Source organism: Triturus cristatus, chromosome 11 (assembly GCF_964204655.1).
Source record: "Triturus cristatus chromosome 11, aTriCri1.1, whole genome shotgun sequence".
In the NCBI taxonomy this organism is placed as follows: Eukaryota; Metazoa; Chordata; class Amphibia; order Caudata; family Salamandridae; genus Triturus; species Triturus cristatus.
The window spans coordinates 1108592955-1108620717 of record NC_140594.1 but is presented as its reverse complement, the minus strand read 5'-3'; the positions used below and the strand labels follow the sequence as shown (position 1 = coordinate 1108620717).

The window sequence follows — 27763 nt, the reverse complement described above, 5'->3', positions numbered from 1 at the left end:
CATGGATCTGCGATACTTAGCAGATATAAATGAATACAGCAATAAAAATGTGATGAAAGTAATTGCTTAAAATATATTGTACAGTAAATAGAGTAAAATATTAGTTCACGAATCAGTTGTGTATGAAATAGATACTATGCACGTTACTTAAATGAAAATGCTTTAAATTACTTTGGAAAGTTATTTAAGAATAAAATGCACCACAAATATCATCAGTTTGGACATCATTCTTGGCCAGGTTCAATGAACAAGAAGCACCGATACATGCTTATTCGAATCCCCGAATGACAGCTGAGTTCCCTGACCCTGCATGTGACCAGGGCGGATTTGCCGGCTCCAGGTGGACTGTCTTTTCCTACTTCCGGCGCCGTTGTGGTCGCCGGCCCCCTCGTCACGTGACCCTGCCCCGGCACTGCGGCTGCGCAGCAGGAGCGGTTTCAGATAATCCGGAAATGGTGGCCGTGGCTGCTGCGGCTGCGCCCGGCTTGGCGGACTGAGGAGCGCGAGAGGTAGAGAGCTGCGCGCAGCCCCCGGGGGAGGGAGGAGGGGCGCCTGCTATCCGCTGCCATCCTGCCCCTGCTCGTTGCCTGGGAAGTGGAGACGCCGGTCACGTTGCGGCCCCATGGCTCGCCCTGCCCTCCGGGCCTCGCATCCCCCGCCTTCCCGGGGGGGGTGGTGGAGGTAGAGCGGGTCGCCCCCGGGCTGTGCTCACCGTCTCCTTCGGGAGAGCCCGTGCCTTGTGTATTGTACCGCTGCCTCGAGGGTCTCTGCTACCTTAACTAGGGGTCTTATCCCACCCCTCAGTGCCTCCATCCCCTGGAGTGTCCTCCGCCTAAAATCACCTCTTCCAACCCTTTTACAGTACTAACACCCCCCCCCCCCCCCCCAATATAACTAAATGCTGAGACCATTTCTGTGCGGGCCACATAATCCCAGTTTCTAAAATGTTTGATATTAGGGCCTTCTTCCTTGTGAATCCCTATACACTAGCACCGGGAGCCTCCCCTTCCCCACCCCCTCTCACGTACAGCCCTTTCTCCAAATGACAGGGTAAAACTCTGCTATCCTCCAGCCCCCCCGGACGCCCTTCAGATGAGGCACATCTGTACCCCTCTCACTGCCGGTGCAGCCTCTTTCAGTAATAAAAAGCTTGCTTTACTCCTGCCTTCCTCAAACCCGCGTGCTTAATGAGTCCCACTTGTGTCAGTCTTAATTTGTTTCTTTTGTGTCTAGCGGACCAGACCCAGGTGGGCATCAAGAGCGCTTAAGCCCTCCCTTTATATTGTTGCTTTTATGTTTGAAACTTCTTTCGTGTATATATATAGTCCTTATTCTTCCTTCAACACGTGTTCTGTTTGAGCTGGTAGGACTTTGGGTTTCCACCTGCCCTACAATGCCCATGATGTAGCTGGGTCTTGACAATATGGATTCAAAGACTTGGATACAAATGTGATCTGTTCTAATGATATAAGCGAGAGCTACACCTGCAAACTGTTAATACTGGTTTGATGTGATGGTGTTTTAGAGTGGTATGTTGGTTGGTAATCTCCCTTTGCCTTACGTAAACTCCCTTTTCTGTATGAAGTGTGTATATATATATATATTCGCCCCGCAATCTCTCCAATTCCCGTCTCCACCTATACTTACTTTTTTGCTTTTAGAAACCGTTTTTGCTTTATCTTGTAAGCATTGCAATATATATGCTCCGCCATGTGCAACTCCTCTCCGTTAATGAATGAATTGATGTGGACAGTGCACGACTTCCGTTTCTTCCCACAATGGCGTGGCATTGGGGTCGAACGATCCTTCCTTTTTAATAGTTCCTCTTCCCGTTTAGCTCTCTGGACCATATGCACTTCTCATGGAACTCTCCTTTACCATCCCTGTGAACCCTCAACCTCTTTCTTGGACCACCTCCTTTATTTTCTACTTCAAATGTCATATGTTGAGTGCCTCCTTGTCACCTTATGCCTGCACCCTCCAAAATGAAATGTCGGGCACACGTGCCCCTGAGACATGCCACCCCGCACGGTGATGCTCCGTTCACGTGAGTGGTGTCTTCATCGCTTGAGCCCTCCTCTTCCTCGTGTGTACTCTGCCTCTGGACCGAGCAGGCCTTGAATGGAGCTGTAAAGGTGCAGGCGCCCACTATCTCAGTGGACCCGTTGTTATTGAAAAGTGAGGGTACCCTCCTGTCTAAAGTTACGCACCCCGCTGATCCTTTCCCTTTATATGAAAGTACCTGGCCATTTACAGCGCCGTGACCAACCCAATGCACGTGAAGCGCCTCGCTTCACACAGCCCTTGCCTCCCCTACACCCCTGGTGGCCTGATGCCTTGTCTGGGTGGGGTCCCTGCTTTGTCCCTGCATCCAGTGTCTGTCTGCTTCTACGAGGGACAGTATCTGCACCTCAGGTCCCTGCCTGCAGGCTGTGCCGGGCGTTGCACCGCCTGTCTGCTCCAGTGACTCCCTCGTTGCTGCGCACCCCGGTACTGTATGCAGGCTGTGCCGGACGTCACTGCCTGTCTGCTCCTGTGACACCCTCGTTGCTGCGCACCCTGGTACTGTATGCAGGCTGTGCCGGACGTCACTGCCTGTCTGCTCCTGTGACACCCTCGTTGCTGCGCACCCCGGTACTGTATGCAGGCTGTGCCGGACGTCACTGCCTGTCTGCTCCTGTGACACCCTCGTTGCTGCGCACCCCGGTACTGTATGCAGGCTGTGCCGGACGTCACTGCCTGTCTGCTCCTGTGACACCCTCGTTGCTGCGCACCCCGGTACTGTATGCAGGCTGTGCCGGACGTCACTGCCTGTCTGCTCCAGTGACTGCCTGTCTGCTCCTGTGACACCCTCGTTGCTGCGCACCCCGGTACTGCATGCAAGCTGTGCCGGGTCCCTCGTTGCTGCGTACCCCGGTACTGCCTGACTGCTCCTGTGACTCCCTCGTTGCTGCGCACCCCCGGTCCCTGTCTGCAGGCTGTGCCGGATGTCACACTGCCTGTCTGCTCCTGTGACTCCCTCGTTGCTGCGTACCCCTTGTCTCTGTGTGCAGGCTGTACCGGGCGTCGCACTGCCTGTCTGCTCCAGTGGCTTCCTTCGTGCTGCGCCCCACGGTACTGCCTGTCTGCTCCAGTGACTGCCTGTCTCCTATTGTGACTCCCTCGTTGCTGCGCACCCTAGTACTGCATGCAAGCTGTGCTGGGTCCCTCGTTGCTGCGCACCCCTGGTCCCTGTCTGCAGGCTGTGCCGGACGTCACACTGCCTGTCTGCTCCAGTGACGCCTGTCTCCTCCTGTGACTCCCTCGTTGCCCCTCCGATGCAGAGCTCCTGTACCGGGAGACTGAAGGGGTGTAGAATTAAATGCCATTTGACAGGCCCCATTGGGCATACGTTTCAGTGATCAGTGATTTGTGCAGTACACACAGTGCTATTAATTGCAATTCCGAATTCGGCGATGAAGGCTGACGCTGTCCCGATGCCAGCTGGGAGGTCACATTGGCCGCTTGAGGCACACTGACCGCACACTGCCCCCTTAGGACGCGTCGCTGTTCCACTCGTGAATGCAGTCTGCAAAGCGGTGCCTTGTGTCTGCTTCGGTGTCTAGTGACACGCTGTTGTCGCTCCTGCCCCCACCCCTCCCGATTGGTTAAAATGCATGTTATACCTGGGCTCCCCTGGTTAATGGAGTCACACAAGTGAACTTTATATTACACCATTTCATGTGTCTGGTGCTTTCTCCAGTCTTTGCCTCAATATATTTTCTCTCTGCTCCAGTTCGGCGTTTTGACTCACTAACATTTTGTACACAGGTGCACATCTTATCTTGGCTGAATTTCCAATCGTGAGGTATACTTGCATACATTAAATTACATTTATCAGTGGGTGGACTCTTATAAAAATATATACTTGTTCAGGGAGGTGAGGGCTCCCCTTTTAGTGCCAAGCACCGAGGTGACAAATTATGGCAACCATCTCATTATGCCAGAGCTCTAATCGAACTCATTAATTGTTCTAATTCGGTAGGAAGTCGCGGTTTCAGGTGTGGCAAGCACTGCAAGCCTCTGCATACCCAGAAACTTGCATGTTTGTAAGAGCACTCAACCATTCCTCTCCAATATTATCCCACACTGGAAAAGGCTGACAAATTACTTTTGATAAGGGCAAGAGTAAAACTCTTTCCGCAGTGAGGAATGGCGGGAAAGGGAATCTGCAATTGTTCATGAGATTGTGTGCGTGTGTGTGTATATATAACATTCTAAAATGGAATTCACAAGTTTGGGAGGAGTATGGTTTCCAGGCCAACTTCAGTTAACTTTTTCTAAATTCCTACGAGTCATTAAGTCTGCACCGATGCAACGACGCATACTTGGGGATGCACCTTTGTGGCTTTTATTAAGATTCCTGCATCTACTTTTATTTAATATTGGCTACCGTCCGATTCTCTTGGTTTTAAAAAAAATAGTATTTCTTCCATCAAGCTCTTTTTTTCCTCCCTAAATGTTGCCTCAAAGAAATGGCATTTAAAGTTGCATAGTGTAGGAAGCTGGCTCTTTATGTGATGTATCAATAAGTTAATAGACTGTGTAAAGAGTCCAGGGGTTCCCATACAAGTGGACAGCAGGGGCTTGCTATGCAATCCCAAAGTGCTCTATTTGGGGGTAGTGTGGTTGAGCAGCCTAAGGCTTAACACAGAGGAGTGCAAGTCATTTACAAAATGTACACAATGATTAATAAATGACAACACAACTCAAGGAGATCACACCAATTTATAAAAATACCAAGTACTTTTTATGATTTCGCATCAGAGGAAAAATTGTGTTTTTAAATATACATTTCTTTCACTTTAAAAAGTGGACACAGTGCAATTTCTGAGTTCTGCAATGCCTTCCTATGGAAGAAAGACAAGTTCTGTAAACGGGTACAGTATATCAACTTGGGGAGAGGAGTTGGCCTAACGGCTAGGGCGCTCGATCTCGGACCTGGGGAACTGGATTCGAGTCTCGGTAATGACGCTGAACATCCTGTGATTCTGGACAAATCAGTTAATCTCCCCGAGCCTAACAAAAAATGAATGTGTGTCCTCATGTAACGTAACTGGTGCTATGTAAAGCGCTCTGATACTTGATTGGATTCGGGTCAAGTTCGCGCTATATAAAACTCTGCAAAAAAAAAAACTTGCAGGACCAATCTCCAGGAGTTAAGACGAGTGGTGGGAAAGGTCCAAGGCAGCACCAGCAGTAGCGGCAAAATGGGTGCAAATCGACTTCAGGAGCCTAATTAGTTTCGATGGGGATGTCACTTTAAAAAGACTGTAGACTCTGGCTAGGAAGCCAGTCGGGCTGAACCAGCAAGTGGGTTCAGGCCTTGCGATGCTCATGGGGTGCACCGTTGGCCCTCTTCAAGTCCCAGGGGCAATGGGTGCAGGGGTGTCCTTGGGCGTAGGGTGTTGAGGGGGCCTGTGTGCAGGGGCTGCAGGCGGATGGGCAGTCCAGGAGAAGTGAAACCACAATGGACTCTAGCTCTAGAGGGCTGGGGGTCCTGTTTAGCACCAGTGGCCCACTTCAACTTGGGCCGGAGCAAACACGTGCAGTGGTGGCTTCAGGTGTCGGGTTTTGACTGTTCTGGAGGCCTCAGTCTTCTCTTTGGGAGTTTCTTCAGAACACGTCCGTTGTTCAGAGATCTTGAGTCTTTTCAGAGGCAGGCAGTCCTCCCAATTTTCTGGAGTCACATCTGCAGGACGAGTGGACTTCGGCACTGTTTGATGCAAGGGATGCAGACAGGCCGGCAGGGTTGTTACCATGTCGGCTGCTTCTCTCCTCTTGGCTTTTGCAGCTCTTTGTCCTCTCTTCTTGGGTCATCAGGATTTGCTTCTCTGGTGCCTGGGACTCCCCTAAATATTGGATTTAGTCGAATGTAGGATCATAGCCAATGGGCTACTGACCCTTGGGGTCACTATGCCCTCTTCTGTGGGAAGTGGCCATAACCCTGTCCCAGAATTGTATTTCTAAGGCGGTAGCGCTTTGAGGCTTGCTGTCCAAGGAAGTTTAATCAGCAGGTCATCCAGTGGGAGTGGGTGTTATACCCTCTTCCTGGTCAAGCTTTTGTTTTGAATCTCCAGAGAGCATAGGCTCTCCCCCAGGGAGGTTAGAACAGCATCTCAGGTGGCAGGCTGGCCGAAACCAGTCGGCAACCACACCAGAGGCTGGCTGGTTTTCAGGGGGCACCACTAAGGTGCCCTCCGGCTGCATGTATCGATAAGTCCAACACTGGCATCAGCTTGGGTTTATCAATACGAGATATGATACCAAACATTCCTATTTTCAGTGAAGCCATCATGTAGCTGGAGAAAGTATTTTCACCAGTGTCCAGCACATATTTTTTTAAAATGGCATCGCTGTCCACTTGCACTGGCAGTAATAGAACTGACCAACTTAGAAACGTATATACTCATGGAGGTGTGTCCTCGCATATATTCAGCACCCTGCCTTAGGGCTGTTGAGCCTGCTCTGAGTGACTTACTAATGACATGCATTGGTAGGGGACATGGCACACATGGATGTGTGATAGTTTTTTCACTTTAGTCTGCACCAAGACACGCAGCCTACAATTGCAGTCTTGCATGTGCTTGGTTAGTGGTCCCAGAGTGTGGCACACTTCGTGCTGCAGACATTAGGCACCCTCTGAATTACCTCAGGCCCTGGATACCATTTACTAGGGACTTAATGAGGGTGCTAAAGGTTTTGTGAATTGGGGGAATAATTGTGCAGTTTTGGGAAAGAGCTCTGACACTGGGGACCTGGTTAGAAGGAGCCCAGTGCACTCTTAGTCTAAATAACATAATTTACCTGGCAAAAAAGTGGGGGTGAACATGTCAAAAATGGGCACTTTCCTACACATAGTAAATGCATTTTAGCAAAACGTTTTTCAAGTTGGTTTGTGTGTACATTTTATTTTGAAACCAGACACTAACCAATGTTGCTATCGTGCATATGCATTAATTTTCATATAATGTACAAGGATTCCGGAACATTATGACTAGTGTACATGTATACTGTTTTTATGCTGCAGCTACGGTCAGAAATTCACGTGGAGCTTAGTTTGTTGCATTTCCTAAGAGTACCTGCCATAGTAATGCTTTGCGTTAATGAATCGTATACAAATTTGAACACCTATATGTGGATAGACGCCTTCCCTTCCAGTTAGATGGTACTCTTTCATAGATCCATACTGTGGTGCTGGAAAGTGGCATCCAAAGGACTTGGGCTGCAAGGGGTTAGGCCTGTTTGTCCATTGGCCAAAATATACATGGCCTGTTGTATCTCCCCCCCCGTCCATGGCGATATGAATTCTATCCATGACCCTTACTAGTGTGTACAAAATGGGGAAAGTAAACAGTATGTGATATTTAAATCCCAGAAGTTAAGATTTTTTAAGGCATCAGAACTTGCCTAATGCCAGTTCTGGATGTAGAGCTGAGACAATCCTTCCCTGTCTATCAAAGTCACAAATTAAGAATGTAATTCTGGGCGCAAGGTGTATGTACAGGGGCAAGAGGGCCTGCCCAGTTGCCTATTATTGATTAAATTGGAGGCGGAATTATGTGCAACCTGTCTGGCTGCTTTCTTTAAATTCTGCTACATATCTGGGGAAATGCCTGAATCCTGGCTGGGCAGTGTTATACTCCACTGCATAAAAAAGGCCCCCAATAATATACCGGATAATTATAGACAAATCGCCCTCTTAGACGCAACTCGGAAAATCTTTGCGCAATCTGCATTAACTCTTCTACAGAATTAGGTAAAGGAACAGCAGATTTGCCCTTGGGACAAGCATGTCTTTGACCAAACTGTTCTACCCTAGATAATATTTCCATGTTGCACCTTCTATTGGAAATTGTGTCTGGAAGCAGGGATGCCAGTTTATGCAGCATTTGACTTCTCTACCACATTTGGCCATGTGGACAGGAATACCCTGTAGAAGAAACCTATGGATTTTGGGTATTCCAGTGGTCTCTTAAAACTGATCATTTGCTTTCTCACTGCCCCATGGTGCCAAGTAATGTTGGGGTGGCAATTGTGATCTTATGCCCAAGATTGGAACAAAAAATGACTTAAAACTAGCCTGTTAGCGCTTCTCCTATTTTTCACTATATGTGACTCACCTGCCGCAGCAGATGGACAGCGTGGGAGGAGATTCACCAACGGTTGGGTTTTACCCTATAGGGACACTTGTATGCAGATATTATGTTGCTGGACTTGACCCTCAAAGGTTTGCATAAGCGTCTTCATTGCCTAGCAGCATATGCAGATTGACATTACTTGAAAGTTAATGTATATTAAAGTAATTACATTTCATAGGCAGGGAACCCATCGGAGAACAAGTTACAGATGGTTCTTGGGTTCTGTGCCTCTAGCAAGTTAAATCTTATCCGTACCTACGAAATATTGCTATAGATAATCTGTGCGAGAAATAACATTGTCCTATTGACAAATAAGGCTTTATCTCCTGCAAATGCACTTTCAGCATTATATGGCGCCACATGCCGAAGGCACTTTACTCACTTGTCAACTGTATACAGGATGAAAATTCCCCATACACTATTATACGGAGTGGGCTCCATACATGCCAAGCAATGGCAGTATGAATAAAGCAGAAGGGTTGTTTTTATGATCCATTTGTAATGGAAACACCATGGCAACAATAGAGGCACTACATATCTAAATGGGGTTGGTCAGCACCTTTGTAAGGAGATGGCATTTCTAGAAGAGAATTCTTTTAGGAAATGTATAAGTATTGCATGTTTCAATTCAATAGAGGGAGAATCTACTTTGATGTCCAGCCTTATTCAAGCATTTGAGCAGTTTAGCATGAAATTGCTAGACCTGCAAGATATGAGCTATGGTTGCCTTAGAGCAGTGATACTCAAAGTACAGCCTGGGGGCTGCATGCTGCCCTCCTGACCTACATGCAGCCCCTGTACAGCAACAGCACTAGGCTGCTGTTTATTTGACTCTGCACTAACATAGAATAAACAAAATGTACAGCAATCACTTATTTAAAGGTCAATTGCGGTTAGGGAAAGGAAGTAACTTGGCCCTTAACTTTAGGAACACCTTCATTTCTGACGGCCACTAGATATCCATCTTTTGCTTCCCCTACACCCACTTTACACCCCCTGTTGGCATCCGTGCGGCCCTTGTTCACACCATGGACCAAAATTTGCGGCCACCAGGAAAATGTTTGAGTACCCATGCCTTGGAGGCTACCTAAAATCCTCAAACGTGGATCTATGGCTCAGGATTTTGACTATTGTAGGAGAAAAGTCTGGAGGATGTAACAAGATCGGGAAGCATGCTGAACCCTCAGCCTTATTTAAGGTGTGACATGGGGTTCGCCGCTGCATTCTTATGTTCAGATTAAAATGCCGCCACTTAAGTTGTGTTGTGAATATGTGGGGCAAATGCGCTGGGCTGACAGGCGATGTAATTTGTGCAATGGCACAGTACAAATGGTGGATCATGTTGGTTTGCCTTGTTTTAGACCCTGCTTGATGTTTAAAACTTTTTTTAAACACATTTTTATTGTCAAGTGGCAGATATCTTGCAGGGCCCTGTACCCCAGGGACAACCGCAGAATCAAAAGCAATTGTCATTGACTTTGACAATTTACAAAATAGTATCAAGATAAAAATTAAGGGCAATACAAACACAATCCAACTCCGGCCAACCCCCCCCCCCCCCCCCCCCCCCCCCCGATCGCACCACACACCCAACTTCAGGATTCCATCGTCCATCCCTCTCTACAACTTCCCCTATGGACCCCATCCTACATACGCGGGTCCCTCTCTGACGGGACCGGGTCCAGGTGCAATCCCCTATACTCTGCCCACCTTCTCCATATTTTAAAATGTTTGAGGGGGCACCCCCTGGCAATAAAAATGGGTTTCTCTAGGCCCATGCAGAAGTCCAGGCTTATAGCGAGGGGGGCCCCGGTGCCTTCCACATCCTGGCTATGTCTCTTTTGGCTAACGTAAGACCCAACAGCAGCAAGTGACGTTTGTAGATAAAACCTTTTTTTTTTTTTTGGACGGGTGGTATTAAATCTGGAGTAGCTGCTCAACTTTGATATAATCTGGCTAATGGAATACGTTTAATTTTTAAAGAGTTTAGAAAAAAAACATGTATTAACTGCTGTATAATGTGTACATTTTACTATGTGTGAAAGCAATCTTATTGTATCACGTTTTATTTGATATTTTACGGTTAATTTTTGTAGATCAAAAACTTCGACATCTTGGAAGAGGCACTGTAGCACAGGTGCAGTACAGTCTTTTGGCGCAGCTGACGGCTATCTACAATCACTACCCCAAACATGAGCACAGTTTTTGAAACTGTGTTCTAGCGGCACTGCTTAACTATGGCATGCTGGCCGGTGCTACTCATTTGAATTAAATAACTTGTTCGTGGCAGATGCGCCACAAATTATTTTTAACGCATCACTACATGCTTCCTTAATGCCATAGCCGTAATGCTGCTGCTTCTATGTGCATCTTGTGTCAGCACTTTTCAAAGGACAGCTAATCACTGTGTAATGTAATTAGAGATAGTTAGCAAACGCTGGAGTTCGTTTACCCAGTACAATGAGCTGTCAATCATCTGACTATAAAGCATAAGTATGACACTCATGCTGACTAATTGAAAAATGCAATTAGCCAGCCATATTGGTGGCATTGTTGCTTTTCCTCAAATAGCCTAACATTGTATGTCATAGGGTGATAGATGACCGGGCCTGAGGTTATGCAGTACAAACTCCTCCAACTACAAAGCTTTTGTGTGACTTTTGAAGGGTGAACACGTGTAAAAATAGAACATTCCTTAGACCTAGTGCGTCATTGGACTTTGACTTTGAACTTAGAGCTACAAGGCCGGCTCATATACTCATTTCTCATGACATCTGCCCTTAAGTAATGCATGAAATGAAGCGACCTGCTTCTGAAGCACCTGCAGAGAGGTTCATGTTTCACAACAGCCAATTGACGTGTCCTGCTTTCTCATGACAGTGAATGGGGCGCTGTGGACTCCACACACCTAGCCTGCTTGAGGCATCACAATTTCCTATGTTACAATGCTGGAAATAAGGTTCTCTTCCAAGGGTTGTCTGGGGTGTATAAGTTAAGACAACCTACTTGAATAACTTGGCGTTTGGCAACTATGCCTTGTGTCTTTTAACAATGAACAACTTCAGTTATTTATTAATCCAAAATGGCAAATGATGCTGTTCAGATATTGCCAGAACATTATGGCTTCTTACTAATGGCATAAACGTTGTCCGTTTTTGACTCTGAAATTAATTCCTCTGTAGGTGCCTGTACTGAGAAGAATATATTGGTACAGGTTGATTTCTCTTTGGCGCCATCATTTAATGTAGTCTCAAACTTAATAATTTTGATTTTCTTTTTTTAATGTTTCAAAGACAGTTTGCATGGTGTGACTTGCCAGACCCTTTCACTTTAATGGTGACCATACTCCGCAATTTTTAATTTGCACAGTGGTAACTCTAGGGCAAGTTGCAGAGGGCTGCAAGGCTTGCTTAAGTGGCACTTTGGTAATATGCCCACTTAATTTTTTCATTTTTGATGATTATACTTTCAATAAAACAACGCTTTACATCCTGTTTCATTCTATTTTTATATTTCGTTACTCCAGAGTTATCCCATTGAATCACAAGTAGCCTCTCTAAAACCAGTTAGCACAATATTCAATAAAAGGCAACTTAAATGGCATTTGTGGTTCATAGTTGCGATTTGATGGCTCTGAGAGGTTGTGGAAAAGTTGAATATATACTAGAGGACGGCTTCTAATTGAACAACTCCATTGTCATCCTCTGCGGGGACAGTGCTTTAATCGAATATTGCACCTTTTAGTGTCTCCTATGTCTTTTTGTTGTCTTTTTGTTGTCCAGCTGCTACTTACTAGAGGTTGACCTCGACTAAGGTAATTGTTTTGTTGAATAGGCTAGTATTGGGTGATGCTAGGCAGTATTAACGAAACCAGTTTGTTCTAGTTTTATTTGCTGAGATGTAGAACTTTCTCATATTTTATTGAAAGAATTTTAGTGCATATCTTGGAGACCAAATTGAGTGTGCCTGCTGACCGTCTTAGAATGAGGTCAATTTTAGGAATTGGCGCAAATACTGTTAAGTGCCCATACGCTCAAGCATCTTGATGCTGTTATCGCGGTAAAAAAAGAAAACGGAAGTAAACAAGACTGATTCATTACATACCTGCAAATCTATGAATGCACAATGAGATTTCACTGCACATTTTGTCAACTGAAGCTTGAAAAATCAGAAAGAACTATTTGTCAGGCGCCCTAGAAAGTAGGCAACATCACCCAAAATGTACTACGGCCAGATTGCTAATGGCTGAACTAAAGCATTTCTTGGAGATTGGAGACACTACACACTAAAGATCCTACTTGACTGTAGGGAGAAATTGCCTAGATAGAAAAATCTGGCCAGTATTGTATAACACTCTGAAAAGATTAAACTAAAAGCACTCTTCTTTCGCACTTATTGGAAGGCCATTTCAGGTTCTGTCAACTATGCAAGATGTGATGAATTTAATGAGATCGTTCAATAATCCCTCTGTGGACCCTTCTAAATATAGATTACTCTTTAACACCTAGATTGAGTGCATTGCAATTGCTTGATGCGCTCTGACCCAGGTCCTCCGCACTTATCCAAAAACTTCCATAGGCATAAATGGGCAAATCTATCGCCACATTTCTGAATGATACTTTTAGCCACATATTCCATTCCTTAGAATACTCTCTAGGCTTGACACTGGATCTGGATTTTTTTGCCAGCAGAGCTGACGTGCACCTATAGGTGGCGGTGTGTGGCCCAGTGTGAACTTCATATTGTAATAGAGCAGAGCTGCATCTAAGTGCCACATCTGTGCGTTGATGTCTGTTCATTTCTTTCTGCACTTTCCGAAGCGGCTTGAAACTAGCTCCTAATGTTGACAGCCTTTCGATGATTCCTAAAACAGATGGAATCCAGTCTGCTATGGAACGTTGTCCTCCCTCCTAAGACAGCTAGTTTCTAGCCATGCAGTAACTCTAGAAAATAGATATCCATCACAGACCTGTTAAATTGGTTTCATGTTTGGGCTTGGGTATAGGACTTGAAGCCATGCAAAGCGTATCCCCTTATGCACCCAGATGTGTCCCGGGACAGAGAAACAAAGCTGTAATTTATTGAATACAAGAAATTGCAGGCCCCTCGTATGTGCCACTTGCAGTAGAGTGCAGACTCCTTTCTACTCTAAAGGATGATCTCATGATGATCTCATGAGAGGTCTATTTCGTGTTCCAAATCCTACCTTATGGCAAAATTAAAGTGAATACATAAGTGCAAGAAATCGAAGTAGGGCTCTGGTCCATCCCATCACGCCAAAAAAGTTTGACTGGGGGAATGATACTAATTGAGATGGGCTCATCAGTGCTGCATTTGTGAGGTCATTGTGGGATAGGTAGTGATCAAAGGACTCTGGTCTCCAGTAGACGCCTGACTCAATATTCACGTGCTGGAGAGATGAGCCATTCACTCTACCTTCAAGTTGTTCTTACCGTCCATTCCTGCCTACCCATCAAAGGGAGGCTGGTCGTAGGTTTTCATGAACATCACCACTGCCATATGATATTGCTTCAAGCATGGTGAAGTGGGGTCCTGGGCCCTGTACTATAAGGCTCTCTGCACTTCTGGAGTTGTTTGGAGCACTTCTGGAGTTGTTTGGAGCGTCTGTATCTTCCTTATCATGAACCACCTTTAAGGGACCTTGAATGCCTCTGTGGACAAGCTCAACAGACTGTGACATTACATGAATGGCAACTGCATCCTCCAGAGGTGGTGCAGGACATATGCCAACAGTTTCAACAATTTTGCACATTAGTTTCGGTGAGAAGACTCACCGAGAGGTGTTCTTTTTAAAAAATTTTTTTTTTTAATTTAAATTGTTTGTTACTATTTGATTGAAAAACAATCATCCTGAATGTCATTACAAGAATTAATCAGTACATCAGTCATCCTTATGAGGCTACATTCATGATAGTATTAAACCAATTGACATAGCCGTGCGAAGCAGGACATATCAGCATTACAGTTGGATTGAGTGACAGCTCCCCCGACACCACTTGGCCGTCTCTCTCACATGTCAGTTTTGCATTACTTTATAACCATGTAAACATGTATGTGGGTATTTGCCCAGCTTAGTTGAATGAAGTTCTGTTAGGGCTGCGAGAGATGTCTGTTGCTTATGGCCAGAGACCCTGTATCCAATTTTAGATATTATGGGTTTCCCCCTCTCCTCCTGAGGACATCCGGCCCATCCCTACAAGGCGTCAAGTATTCACTCACAACTCTAACAAGTCTATGCCACCAACCTCGCTTATGCTCCTATAGATCTTCGATCAGAATGTGAAATAGGTATCTCTTAGGGGATTTTTCCGGACACCTCCAGTACAGGGACAAAAGTCATTGTGTAGACACAGCTGCGTCAGAGGAATCGGGCCCATGTGGATATGACAATAAATAACATGTCAAGGGGGCCCATATATCCTTGCGTCTAGAGGCGCTAGGCAGCATTTCGGCATATGTGGAGAGTCTTTCTTGGCAAATCACTAAATCAATCCAGTCCTTAAACTTGGGCGCCTGCCCCAGCGACAAGCCACCCGCCTCTTAGCCATGAGGAGGGCAAGAGCAACGTATTTACGATGCACCGCCTGGATTGGTTTAACATACCCAAGCAGCGCCATCAATGGCGTGGGCTAGATCCGTGCATTTGTCATCAGAGCTAAAGCTTCAAAGACTTGCCCCCAAAAGTCATGCACCCTCGGGCAGTCCCAAGCAAGATGAAGAAAATCTGCCCTAGGAGCCAGACACCTATCACAACTGTCCGAGTCCCGCAAATTCAATCTGAGCATCTTGGCTGGAGTATAATATCTGTGTAAAAACTTATAATGAAGTATACGGAGCCTACTACTTGACAAGACCCTCTCAGTTTGCAAGCTACAGTATTCCCATTGGTCATCCGTCAAGACGAAGCCCAACTCCTCGCTCCAGCGCCTGTGGGATGGCGTGGCCGGGGATTCACTCTGCGTACGTACCGTCCGATATATTAGGGAGACCAGTCGTTTACTCGTCGTGTTTTTAAGTATAAGCTGAAGCGGAGCTAGAGCCAGCGGCTCCGCAGGAAAGTCCGGGGTTAAAGACCGAATTCCATGTCTAAGGCGGATATATATAAAGACCTCATCGGCGTCTGTCGTATGCCCTGAAATATATGCTCAATAGTGCGAAAGCAACCGTTATGGTATAGGCCCCCCCCCCCCAAGTGTTGATGCGAGTGCGCTCTTTAAAGTGATGAAATAGTTTCTCTTGGAGCAGGGGTATGCTCGGCTGATAACTAAGAGGCAGCAATGGGGAATAAAGCAGGGTGATATTCAACATGTGCCCAATACACTGCCAAGCAGTTGCAGTGCATGTGAGTGTGGTCGGCGTACGGTCTCTGGGCGTACTCCGATCATATAGCACCCTGGGTAGTACGGGATATTTAAAAAAAAAAATAGAATAGTTTGAAAAGTATTACCATTTTAATGAGGGAAGCCCGCCCCGCCATAGAGGGGAAGGGCTATCCAGTAACTGATATTTTCCGTTATGCGAGTCATTGTAGTTCCATAATTCAAGCGCATGAGTTCCTCCCTATCTTTAGTGACCCGAATACCTAGGTACCGCAGCTAGTTATCGCACCACTCTAAGGGGTAATCCAGTGGGAACTGTACCGTGGTTGATGTCAGCGGGAATACGCAAGATTTCCCCCAATTGATTTGAATCCCAGATAACGCCCCAAACAGTATACATTCTCAATATCTGGTTCAGATTTCGCTGCGGGTGCCGTATATAAAGCGTAATGTCATCGACATGTAGTGCTATAAGTATAAAATGGGAGCATGCAATCGCCAGGCCCTGCGTGGTGCGTTAAATTCTTCGGACGCCAGCGAGATCCTAACTGGGGCGTGATCAGAGTATGTTCAATTCACCGAGAGAGGTGTTCTGGCTGGAATGGAACTCTGGAGACCTGTACGTCTTTTCCTCTGCTGCCACTCCTACCCAGAGTTATGTAAAAGATCATGAATGATTAGTTGGGCCCATGCATTCTAGTGGCTCCAGATTTAACCATGCAGGTGTTGCACCCTTAGCTTCTGGACATGAACACACTGCTCAGGATACCACTTGGGGTTGAACTCCTTTCTCTACAACATGGCAGGGTCCTCTACCCAAATATAAGCAGTATATACATCTGTGCATGTAGTTTTAGTGGAAGCAGTTGACGGTATTTGATCATTTGCCTGTTGTGATGGCATTAATAAACTTTTTGACAAACATTTCCTCCTAAATACTGTATAGCTGCTTGTTGTCTCTTAACATTGAAGACTGTTTTTCTCATTGCGATTCATTCAGTTAATTACATGAGTTGAGCTGCAGGCACTGTTGGTGCCTCTGCTGTACACTATCAATTTTATTGACCAACTGGCACTGAGAACTTGGGTAGCCTTTACACGCAAATCGGTGACTCCTTTCCACGTTGCAGTCTATTACCTTTCCTGCATTCTTTAAAAACGAAGAGAAACTCTATCAGTTGAATCTCAAAAGGAGCTTTAAGGTTTTGTATTGATCATACTAGGATACACTGTGTGGGTCTCAGCTTTTTGTTAGGTTCTCTAGTCCGAAGTAAGGGACTGCTGTGCAGAAGAGGACCCTTTTGAGATGGATAGTCAAGGATTAAGATCTGCTACTCACTGGCCAAGGAGAAGTCACTGGAAGGTCTTGGAGACCATTTCACCAGAGCTAAGGCTTCTACCACTTCAATGGTAAGTGGAGTGCCTGTTATTGACATATGTCAGGTTGCAACATGCTAATTGGTTTGTACCTTCACAATGCACTATTGCATGGACAGCGAGGTCAAGCGGGAAGGACATTTTGTCTGCTTGGTTCTGAATGACTCTTTGGTTTGGGTCCACTCCACCGAACCTCGCTCTGGGGAAGTACTACTTTGGCTATTCGAAGGCAAAGAATCTGCAATTAGAAGTATCCATCAAAAAAACCAACTCACCTAATGGGTACTTCTCGTAGATACTGTTATCTAACCACAGCTTCCACACTGCTCTCCCCTCCTCCCCATTTTGTGTAGTGGCTTTTTCCCCCCAACTAGAGTCCCAAGTAAGAATCTGCACATTGATACTACCAATTCTCACTCCGTGTCTGAGATCACGGAAAAATACAAGCAAGAAATGGGAGCCAGCCTGCCGGGGTTGCAATTATGAGGTTCCTCTCACTTCTGGGGCTGTATGGAGTAGACTTGGAGCCGCACGGTGTCACTTAACGGCGTGTGGGTGCATTGCTGGCAAAAGCTTCTTGGGTCCAGTCTGCCTCCTGATGAGCATACGAAGGGGAAGATTAACAATGAAATTGGGTATACACCAGAATGAGCATTGCGGAAGGTAATTAATTTGTTCATCTAGCTGAGAAAAACTTGACTAGACCCTCTAGATTACTGTTAAAAAAAGAAATTCTGTCTGCCAGGTTCTGTACTTTGCCACTGGGGAGGGGAGACACCAAACTGAAATAAATCCAAGATCAGTAGACTAGTTTGTATGCCCCATCCTGTTATCAGCATCTCTTAGCTCCAGTGTAATTTAAAAAATGTCGGAGATTTGCAGCAGTATACCCAACAACCAGACCAATTCGTGTCGGAAAGTCCGAAGAATATTGGTCAAATTTGAGTGTTTGCATATGTTAATGGTGCTTAAGTACCATAGTAGACCGCACAATGAAATTATGTGCAGGTTCCACAAAGTCTTCGGAAACCAAAGCAAGGGAACAAAGTCCACGAAGAGTCAAAAAGACCGCTCCATGCCAATTGAGATATGCTTGCTAAAAATTAGAGCCAGGTGAGGGGCTGGTTTTGTATCCCAGTGAATCTGAGATCAGATTTTTCTGAAGTGTCAAGTAGTAAAATTACCTAAAACACTATTCCTCATCCTGCCATTAACGAAGCTGATCTATAATGACCACTAGCACTGATTTCATGCTGTCTTGAGCAAACCCTGCTTTGCTCTTATCCAGCAGACCCTAGTCCTCTAAGTCGTTCTTTGATCAGCCAACTACATGGGTTTCCATGATCTTGATTGAATAGGTGGGAAGCCTTTTTTAAAAAAAAAAAAAAAAAAAGAAAATATATATATATTTTAAACTTGGACACCTCAACCTGTGCTTCACCAACCCTTAGTATTTTTTTTTGTAATCCTTTGACGCTCACCATGCCTGCAAGGAGACAGTAATGGATTTTTGGAGTGGAATTCCAATGGATGGTTGGAGACCATTAAAAATGGCTGAGGACGAGACCCAGATTTCAGAGCTTGCAGTGAAATTCAGCTTGCTCTGGCTAATAGGTCTGTGCTGGATATGGAAGGATGAGATCTTGGACTGGGCTGCACACCATAGCTGTGGGAATGCTCCCTCGGGTTCCCGCGGTTGTGGCTAGAATTCAGACAATTAGATAGGCGTGTTTTTGGCTTAGTAAAGGATTATGTACATGCTTTAAGGTTTGTAGTGGTGGTGAGGTACTTCAAGTGATGTTCCATGATACAATTGTTACTGGGGTGTGTTAAGTTACTTGAGGTTTTCACCTATGGCTTGATTTTCACTGGTGGGCCGGTCTTTATAGAATTTTGCAGTTTGAGTGTATGATCTTTTTCTTGAATTATGTTTTATAAAACCTCTTTATTTTGTCTTGGTCTTGTTATTTAGTTTGAAAATAGTTATTCTGACTTTATTGCAACCTAAATCGGGGCTTGAGGAAAAAAATCTAAAAATTCTCACTAGACCTGCAGGTCTTGTAACTTCAAAAATCTACTTGACCGAACTCTAATGCACTTGACCTCTGTGAGCAAATGTGACAAGTTAACAAGATTTAAAGCATTTTTATTGCTCACTCACTTTGTGAGCAATTAAAGATGCCTTTAAATCTTGCTATCTTGTCACTTTTGTTCTGCTTTCAGAGATGGTGGTCACATGTCAGTCTTCCTTCCTACTCGCCAGAAATGGCGAGTAGGACCTAAAATAGCTTGCTCTAATTAAATTTGGCTCGCAAATGTATTTTTCAAGCCCTGTAAATGATGTTTCACTGAATTCAGGAAGAGTTAGAGCATGTTTTGTTAAATTTAGGTTTGCTTTAAGTGACCTCCTACAGTATGTTTTGGAGTTATTTCACGCATATTTCTTGAACTTTGATAGTCTGAATTAAGACATTTTTGAGCTTCTGTATTGGCTTCCCAGGAGGGAAATTTGGTTCCCTATAACTTAAAATGTAAGTGCTGTCTAAATGATGTCAACGTATTTAAATTATTTGTACTCCATATGGGAACATCCGAGTTTCTGCAGATGTCAGTGAATTTCCCATTTCTTAATGTTAAACTAGGTGTAGTTACTTAGGACAGTGAGCAGGATGGAGGGAAGTAAAAAACAATAAACCATCTGTTTGAAGCGCTCCTACAGGAGTTGCTTAAATGCCTTTGAGTCTTTTTAAAAAAAAATATTTTTTATTGATTTTTTTTTTTCCCCCAACCATCATAGCATGAATGCAGCATTACATACAATAGCCTCTCCAACGCGGGCCAGGCCATTGAAGACATTACAGAAAAAGGTAAGTACGCATCACTTTCTTCCCTAACTCCCCCACCCCGCCCCCACTCTACCCCCACCCCCCTTGTCAGTGTGCCCGCAGCAGACCCCTCCCCTGTGAAATATAGAGCACCCCAAGGAACAAGAAGGTTGCACTCCAAATTAGACAAGGAACCCCCGCGGTGCTCTCAAAAGGCCCAAAGGCTACATACCGCCATTCACGCACACACCACTCCTGGGACTCGCCCACTCAGCACATCTTAATATATTGCACAAATGCAGAGTGCTCGCAGGAAGTATTCCAGTGGCCTTGACCTAAACAGACTCCCCAGGGGACCCCGTGGCGCTCCCCACAGCGTGCCCACCTTCCTCCTCCTGCTCCCCCCGGGGAACGAAGCTCCTCCACCAAGGTACCCCACACCCTAGCAGCATCGAGCGCCTTGTCATTAGAAGCACGCCCAGCCAGTTGGAGACGAAGCGCCCCCTCAGTTCCCGCCCAAACCAAGAAGCTCGCTTTCCATCTCCGGAAGCTCGGCCCTGCCCTGGCCTTCCAATGCATGGTAAGCTCCCTTTTGGCCATTATCGGCCCCAAATCACAAAATTTGCTTGTAATTTTTGTACGGGGGGTGTGCGGAAACCAAAGTAAAAGGCAAGTTCCCATGTCCACTGCCAGCTCACGTTCAGTCACTTGATTCAAACACGCCACCACATCTGCCCAGTAAGAGCCCAGACCCGGACAGGACCAGAACATATGGCCGAAGTCAGCCCCCTCCGAAGGGCACCGAGGACACATCGATGGAGGGCCTCCGAAATACCGCGTGATCTTCGCCGGAGTCGGGTAGGCTCTGTGGAGAGTGTAAAATTGAACCAGTTAACCTGCGTTGCGCGTACCCTTCCAGGCTCGCCGCAGCAGCTGCGCCCACGCAGTCTCTGGAACAGGCCTCCCCAGATCCCCCTCCCACTTGTCCCGCAAGGCAGCCAAGGGTGCGAGCCCCTCCGTGGACAATCGCCCATAGAGGCAAGTAATGGCCTTAAACGTGCCCGCCGCCATAACGACGTACTGACATCCCAAGGACGTCGGGGGTTCCGCTAGCCCCATCTGCCAATGCTTCCGAATCCCGGACACCAAAGCCGAGTGGAGAAGATAGTCGTCCCCCCCCCCCCCCCCCCCCCTTGGCAAGTCAAACTCCTGCTGTAGATCCTGGAATGGTAACAAAACCCCGTCTCTGTATAGATCCCCAATCATATGAACCCCGCGGTCCTCCCAACCCGCCAACGCCGACCAGTCTCCACCATGCCGGAGAGCCGTGCACATACCTAAAGGGATTTCCGGGGCGTACGGAACCCCGAAGCCTGTCCGTTTCTGACTGCGGTTCCAGCAAAGCCGAAGCGTGCGCTCCTCAAGGGTAAGCTGGTCCAACCGGAGTTTTTGCTGCAGCACAATAAAGGACAACACATGCCTAGGGATGATCCTACCCTGCGGGCCCTCAGGGCCTCGGAACTCACGTGCCACGGCCTGCGTGAGCCATTGCAGCTGCGCTGCCAAATAATACCATTCAAAATCTGGAACCGCCAGCCCCCCCCTCCGCCCTCGGCCTCAGCAGAGTGGCCAACGCCACCCGACGTCTACCCGATCCTCAAATAAACCCTGTCGTCAGTGCACGGAGCGCCTTGAAAAAGGAAGCCGGAATCCAGATCGGCAAGGCACGAAAAAAATAAAGCAATCGCGGCAGCGCTACCATTTTCAGCAGCGCTACACGCCCAGCCACCGATAACGGGAGGGTGCACCAAAACGCCACACTCCCTTTAAGCCCCCTTAGCGCGCCACCCACATTTCCCTCAAGGAGATCAGCCGGAGCGTGAAATATGCGGATGCCCAAGTATGACAGGCAGGCCGGTTCCCAACGTAGGTCATCAAGCGCCTCAGGCGCCTGGGTCCCAGGGGATAAAGGAAATAGGCAAGTCTTAGCCCAGTTAACCTGCAGTCCCGAGAAAGAGCCAAACTCCCGGAGCAGGGTCCTAGCACCCCGCAAGGAATCCCTCGCATCTGCTAAATACAACAAAAGGTCGTCCGCGTACAGGGAAATATAATGTAGCTCGCCACGGACGGGACCCCCACATAGGAACATCCCCGACAGGCATGTGCCGCTAGGGGTTCGATCGCCAGGGCAAACAGGAGGGGGGACAGCGAACAGCCCTGACGAGTGCCTCTCTCCACCCGACAAGCCGCCGAGATAGTACGTCCCGTGCAGACCCTAGCTGTGGCAGAACTATATAGCAATCTAGTCCAGCGCACAAAGTGGTCCCCCAGGCCAAACCCTGTCAGCACCCGAAACAGATTTGGCCAGTCCACGCTATCGAATGCCTTTTCGATATCTAGCGACAGCACCGCGGCCTCCGATGGGCCCTCCGCCCGGTCCCGCACCAGCCGTCGGATGCAGGCTGCGGTATTCCTCTGGGGAATGAAACCCGATTGGTCCGGATGGACCAGTGCGCTCATATGGCCCATGAGTCTCGTGGCCAAGATCTTACTAAGGATCTTATAATCGACCGAGAGCATGGAGAGCGGCCGGTATGCCGACCTGGAGGATGGAGCCCCATCCTTCTTCAGCAGCGGCACTATGATCGCCTCCCGCAAGGTGCACGGCAGCTCGCCCGCAGTCCACGCCTCCCTATATACTGCCTGCAGACGCGGAGCCAAAGTGTCCAAATATGCGGCATAAAACTCCACGGGGAGACCATCTGCCCCCGGGGGTCTTGTTCCGAGCCATGTGTTTGACCGCTGCTCTAATTTCCCCTATAGAGATATCCGCCCCCAGGGCAGAACTCTGCTCCGGATCCAACTGTGGTAACTCAGCCTCTTCTAAATAAGTGTCCAGCCCGTCAGGCAGGTCCCGCATCCGACTCCGATACAATAGAGAGTAATAATCCAAAAATTGGTCATTAATCTCCCCCTGAGAGTAAACCAGGCCCCCTGTTGGGAGGGCCAGGGACACTATCGGAGTTCCCCTGACAGCCGGGTTAGCCAGCCATTCCAATAACGCCCCTACTTTATCCCGTTCAGCGTGCGCGCGGACCATATATTCCTTATGATCGTAGCAGCGAAGCCGCTCCACCTGAGTGGCCACCTCCTCCCGCGCCACCAAGACCTCACCCTGGGCGTCCCCGTCTGTATGACCGGCAAGTTCCGCCCGGCGCAACCGCGCCTCTGCTCGGTCAATGTCCTTTGACAGTACCCTGCGCGTCCCGGCGACGGCCGAGATGCAAATCCCTCGCACCACCGCTTTAAGGGCGTCCCATTCATGGGCCCTACTCGACGCCGTCCCCGAATTACCCGCAAAGTAGCGCTCCACCCCCTCCCCAAGCTCCGCGTGAAACACAGGGTCCTCCAGCGCCACCGGATTCATACGCCAGGTCGGAATCACTTGCCGCTGCCGCGACCAGAGGACCGTAATCAAACAAGGATTGTGGTCTGAGATTGTCTTTGCCAGATACTCGCTACGGCATGTAAGCTCCAGGGCTCCCGGGGTACATAAGAAGCCATCCAACCGAACATGGAGGTCATGCGGCACAGAGTAGAAAGAATAGTCCCTTTCAGACGGGTGATGCACCCCGCCAAGCATCCACCAGACCCCAGGCTGCCTGCCAGTCCCGGTGCACCTTGGCCACCCTGTGCACTGCCGCCTGAGCCAGCGGGGGGTGAGAGCGATCCAGTTCCACATCAGTGATTGAGTTAAAGTCCCCCCCCAAGAAACACCGTGCCGACCAAAAAGGACGCTAGCCTCCCAGAGAGCCGTGCAAAGAATGCCGAGTAGTCAGCATTCGGGGCATAGATACTGCAGAAGGTCACGTCTCTACCATCCAACCGACCAGACACTGCCACAAACCTCCCCTCCGGATCCACCAACGTGGCCGTAGGTTGGAAAGGAACCCCAGAGCGGACCCAGATCAAGGCCCCTCTAGCAAAGGCCGAAAAGGTAGTGTAAAAGAACTGTCCCCCTCCATCGCTTCTGTAACGCTAACCCCTCAGCCCGATCCACATGAGTCTCTTGCAAAAAAGCCACTTGTATCCCCCTACGGACCAAATATGCATGCACTTTATAACGTCTTCTCATGGAGTTCAGCCCACGCACATTCCACGTAATACACTTCAATTCAGGTCGGGTCGCCATACCAAAGTATACCATCAAACACAGTCTAAAGCAGCCCAGCGGGCACACTGACACATCCCCCCCAGCACAAACGATCCCCAACAACCCCAGATCCCTCCCAACCCCAGAACAGGCTCTAAACCGCAGTTACCCATCCAAACACCCATTGAACTAGAAAATACCCTGGTAGCTACCAGAGTCTCACAATACGTGTGAGGTAGAGGAGGTGACCCAGCACCAGCACGGGCCGGACAACAATCCAAACAATCCAGTCCGCTTGTCGGCCTTAAGAGTCAAAGACACCCCCCCCCCCCTCCCGGCGGCGTCCCGCCCCTAACGGTCCCCCCCAAAGTAAACCCCCCCCCCCCCCCGCCCCCTCGCTCAACCCAGGAACTATGCCCCCATCACCCCCAACAGTCATCTCGCCCCTCCCCGGACCACAAGGCATCAAAAGGCTCGCCACCCTGTACCGTACACAGTTCATATTCAGACTGTCTCACTCGTCCAGCATTCCGTCTGCGGTGCCCGGCGTGACCTCCGGTAAATGTCCATCGGCTCTCTCAGAGCTCACCGACTCCTCCGACTCTTCCTCCTCGGAACTCCGCCGGGATCCCGAATCAGCCACCCAAGCCGCAGCCGCCGCACCAGAAATGACAGACCGCCTGCAAAGCCGTCTGCCTCTCCAACTCCGTCTGAGAATGCGATGGAGACCCTCCGCCCACCACACGCCTCCTGTGTCGGCGAGGCCTCGGCTGGGACCCGGCCTCCGAGTCCCTCCGCCCAGCATCGCCCCCAGTCGCGCGGTACTGTTCCAACCAGCGCCACGCATCTTCAGGTGCATCGAAGAAGTGAGCAGTCCCATTCGCCATCACCTTCAATCGAGCTGGGAAAAACAGGGAATACTGAATCCCCTCCACTCGCAGGGCCTTCTTGATCGCCATGAAGGAGAAGCGACTCCGCTGGACCTCCTGGGAATAATCCGGGTACAGGGAGACCTGAGCATTGTCAACTCGGTAGGGGCCAGATGTCCGGGCAGCCCGCAGGATAAGATCACGATCCTTGAAATGCAGCAGGCGCGCCACCACCGGTCTCGGGGGACAGCCCGCAGCCGGCTGGTGGGCCGGCACTCGATGGGCCCTTTCAAGGGTATAGAACTGCGATAGGCCCTCCGGCGCCACCACCTCTCGGAGCCACTTTTCAAGATAGCCGACCATGTCGTCCCCTTCGATTCTCTCGGGCAGGCCCACCACCCGTATGTTATTGCGCCTGTTGCGCCCTTCCGCCTCTTCGGCCCTCTTCTCGAGCAGTCGCACTCTGCTCGTCAAGGCCCCCAACGAGGCCTCCGTCGCCTTCTGGGCCGGCTCCAGTGCCACTAGCGTAAGTTCCGTACTTTTCACACGGTCAGCCAGTTTGCCATGGTCAGCTCGCAAAAGCCCAAGACTCGTGGACACCTGCGCTATATCCCGGCACAGTGCCTCCCCCGAGTCCGAGATGGCCTGGAGGATCCGATCCATCTGCTGCTGCCGCAGCCCCGCCGCCAGCGCCCCAGCCGGGTGAGGGTCCGGCGGAGCTTCAGCACGATCCAGCGGAGGCGCCCCTGTGCCGCGCCGCGGCTTCCCCATGAGCCCGCCGTAAAAGCGACCTCCAGAAAAAAGGAAAGACTCAGCAGCAGTACCACGCCGCAGTCGCCACTCCAGGTCCCCCTCCGCGTCACAAAAGCCGCTCCCAGCGATCAGGTCCCACGCAGGGGCAGAAGCAGCAATCACCGCCAGGCCGGGGCACACCACTACAGCAGGCCACGCACCAGGACCACTCGAGAGAGGAGCCACCCCCCGGATCCGCAGCAAGTCATCCACCTCGGCCACCTCAAGCGGTCCCAGGGCCCAGGGTGCAACAGTCTCGGGCTCCCCCGGGAGGTCCGTCGCTGGCGCACCAGTTCACCCACCGGAGATCTCCACAGCCATAGATGAAACCAGCCACTCCCGGGCGCCCCGGGCAATACAGGGTGCAGCTATCACATGTAACACGGGGCACCTTCCAAGGACCCGTCCCTCCAGGAAACACGGCCAACCGGCCTCAGGGCAGAGTCCCCGCAGCAGCGCGTCCACCCTCAGCAATCGTCCCGCAGCGAGGGTCTCTGCCTTTGAGTCTTACGGGTTTTCTCCTGGAATGAATAAATATTTTGCTGTAGGAAGGAGCGCTTTTCTTCCCCTACAGTATGCTATAATCTCTTGTGATAGACCATCTTAATGTTTTTTATCCATAATATGGGCTACACGAATGTCTGACAATACAAGTTAAGACTAAACTTTGGGCATCTAATTATCATAACTAGTACCCTTTTTAGGTCGAGCCTAGAACACCGCATGCGCTGTTGCTTGACTTTTAGTAAAGGGGATCTCGAAAGTGCTACCCAGGCCTTTGCTGGCTACAAGTTTGAGTGCACATGTGCGTGCACGCGCGGCCATCGGCCTTTCCTCTCCCTTGCTCCCTGCCTCTGCCCCTCCCCCCCGCTGCTGCCGCGCATCCCTAGCGTGCTTTAGCGCGTCATCCCGATCACTTTCGCTTTCAGTGATCGCGATGACTTTCGCTTTTACGGCCGCGCAGCGTTACTTTTACTGCTGCGCGGCCAATGCTTGTTGTCGTAGGCAACTACTAGGTCAGTTTCCTGTTAGTGACTTATGTGCAAGGCAACAGATTTTGAAGCTTGCCATTTTCTTCATTGGTAGCTAATGGGCTATAAGGGAAGATTGCAGCTCAATGAGACCGACAGATCTGAGATTTATCAAAGCAAGGCAAACAGATAAAACACAGGTGGCTTGGGAGGGAAAAAAGCGATACAAAAGGGGGTGGTGAATGACAGAGCATCAGAGCCAATCAAACACTCACACCCAGTCAACAGATCTGGGATTGATCCATCACCGTTCTTTAGCCCACTCTTCCACCCCAGTTCAGACATGGCCATATGCAAATCAGTCTGACCCTTTGCCTCATGGGAACAGTCCAGCCCGAACTGCCAAGCCATGCCTTCCCTGGACCGGAAACAAGCTTCCTAGGACCGGTTTCTGACATTTCAGCCATCTTCAGCCAGGCTTGCTTGAATACAGTGGCAAAGTGAGCAAGGGACTCACGTCTGAGCATACCCTGCCAACTTATGGCGAACAAAGCAAAAACCAAAGGAAATGATGGACGGAGTGTTGAACATTGCAAGCACTCACTCCCAGTCAACTGATCTGGGTTTAATCTATCACCGTTCTTTAGCCCACTCTGCCACCCCAGTTCAGACATGGCCATGTGCAAATCAGTCTGACCCTGTGCCTCATGGGAACAGTCCAGCCCGAACTACCAAGCCATGTCTACCCTGGACCGGAAACAAGCTTCCTAGGACCGGTTAACTAGATGACTCAGCTTTTCACCGTTGATAAAACTTTAGAAATAACAAAAGTAAATATTGTAAGCGCCAAACGACAACTGGTTTTGTAGTCCATGTCAAACGTCCTTATTACAATTCTGAAAGCATACATGTTAAGACATTATGGTTTGCATTAGCTGTGGGGCATAAATGAATCACTTAGTATGTTCTAAGTTACAAGCCTGAAAGTTAATATCCTGTTTGACATTAATAACCTAAGCTAACAAAATACTGTTTTTAAGAAAAATACCTGCTTTTTCTTTTTTGAATGGCCAGCGGAATAAATCATTTAAACATCACGTAGGCTAGTATATGGTACTTTGCGTTAGTGATATAGCTTTCCGTTAAGAACAATATTTCTACCCAGAGTAACACACGGGTAACAAAAACAAAACTGGACTAAGATTGCCCTCTAAAAGATTTATTTAATCTAAATGAGGAATGCCTGGGATCTCCAA

General features: G+C 48.5%; 1 protein-coding gene across 7 annotated transcripts in view; it reads left to right on the top strand.

Annotated features, from left to right (window-relative positions):
- Positions 1 to 384: 384 nt before the first annotated feature.
- The window catches only part of LOC146786091 (eukaryotic translation initiation factor 4 gamma 1-like), a 1219153-nt gene continuing 1191774 nt past the window's right edge, over positions 385 to 27763 (top strand). For 5 of the 7 annotated variants that reach the window (XM_085635575.1, XM_085635572.1, XM_085635570.1 and 2 more), the window contains exon 1: positions 385 to 509. The gene's annotated coding sequence lies outside the window, so the exon portion shown is untranslated. The remainder of the gene's footprint in view (positions 510 to 27763) is intronic. The other 2 variants (XM_085635574.1, XM_085635567.1) reach the window with 2 other exon arrangements.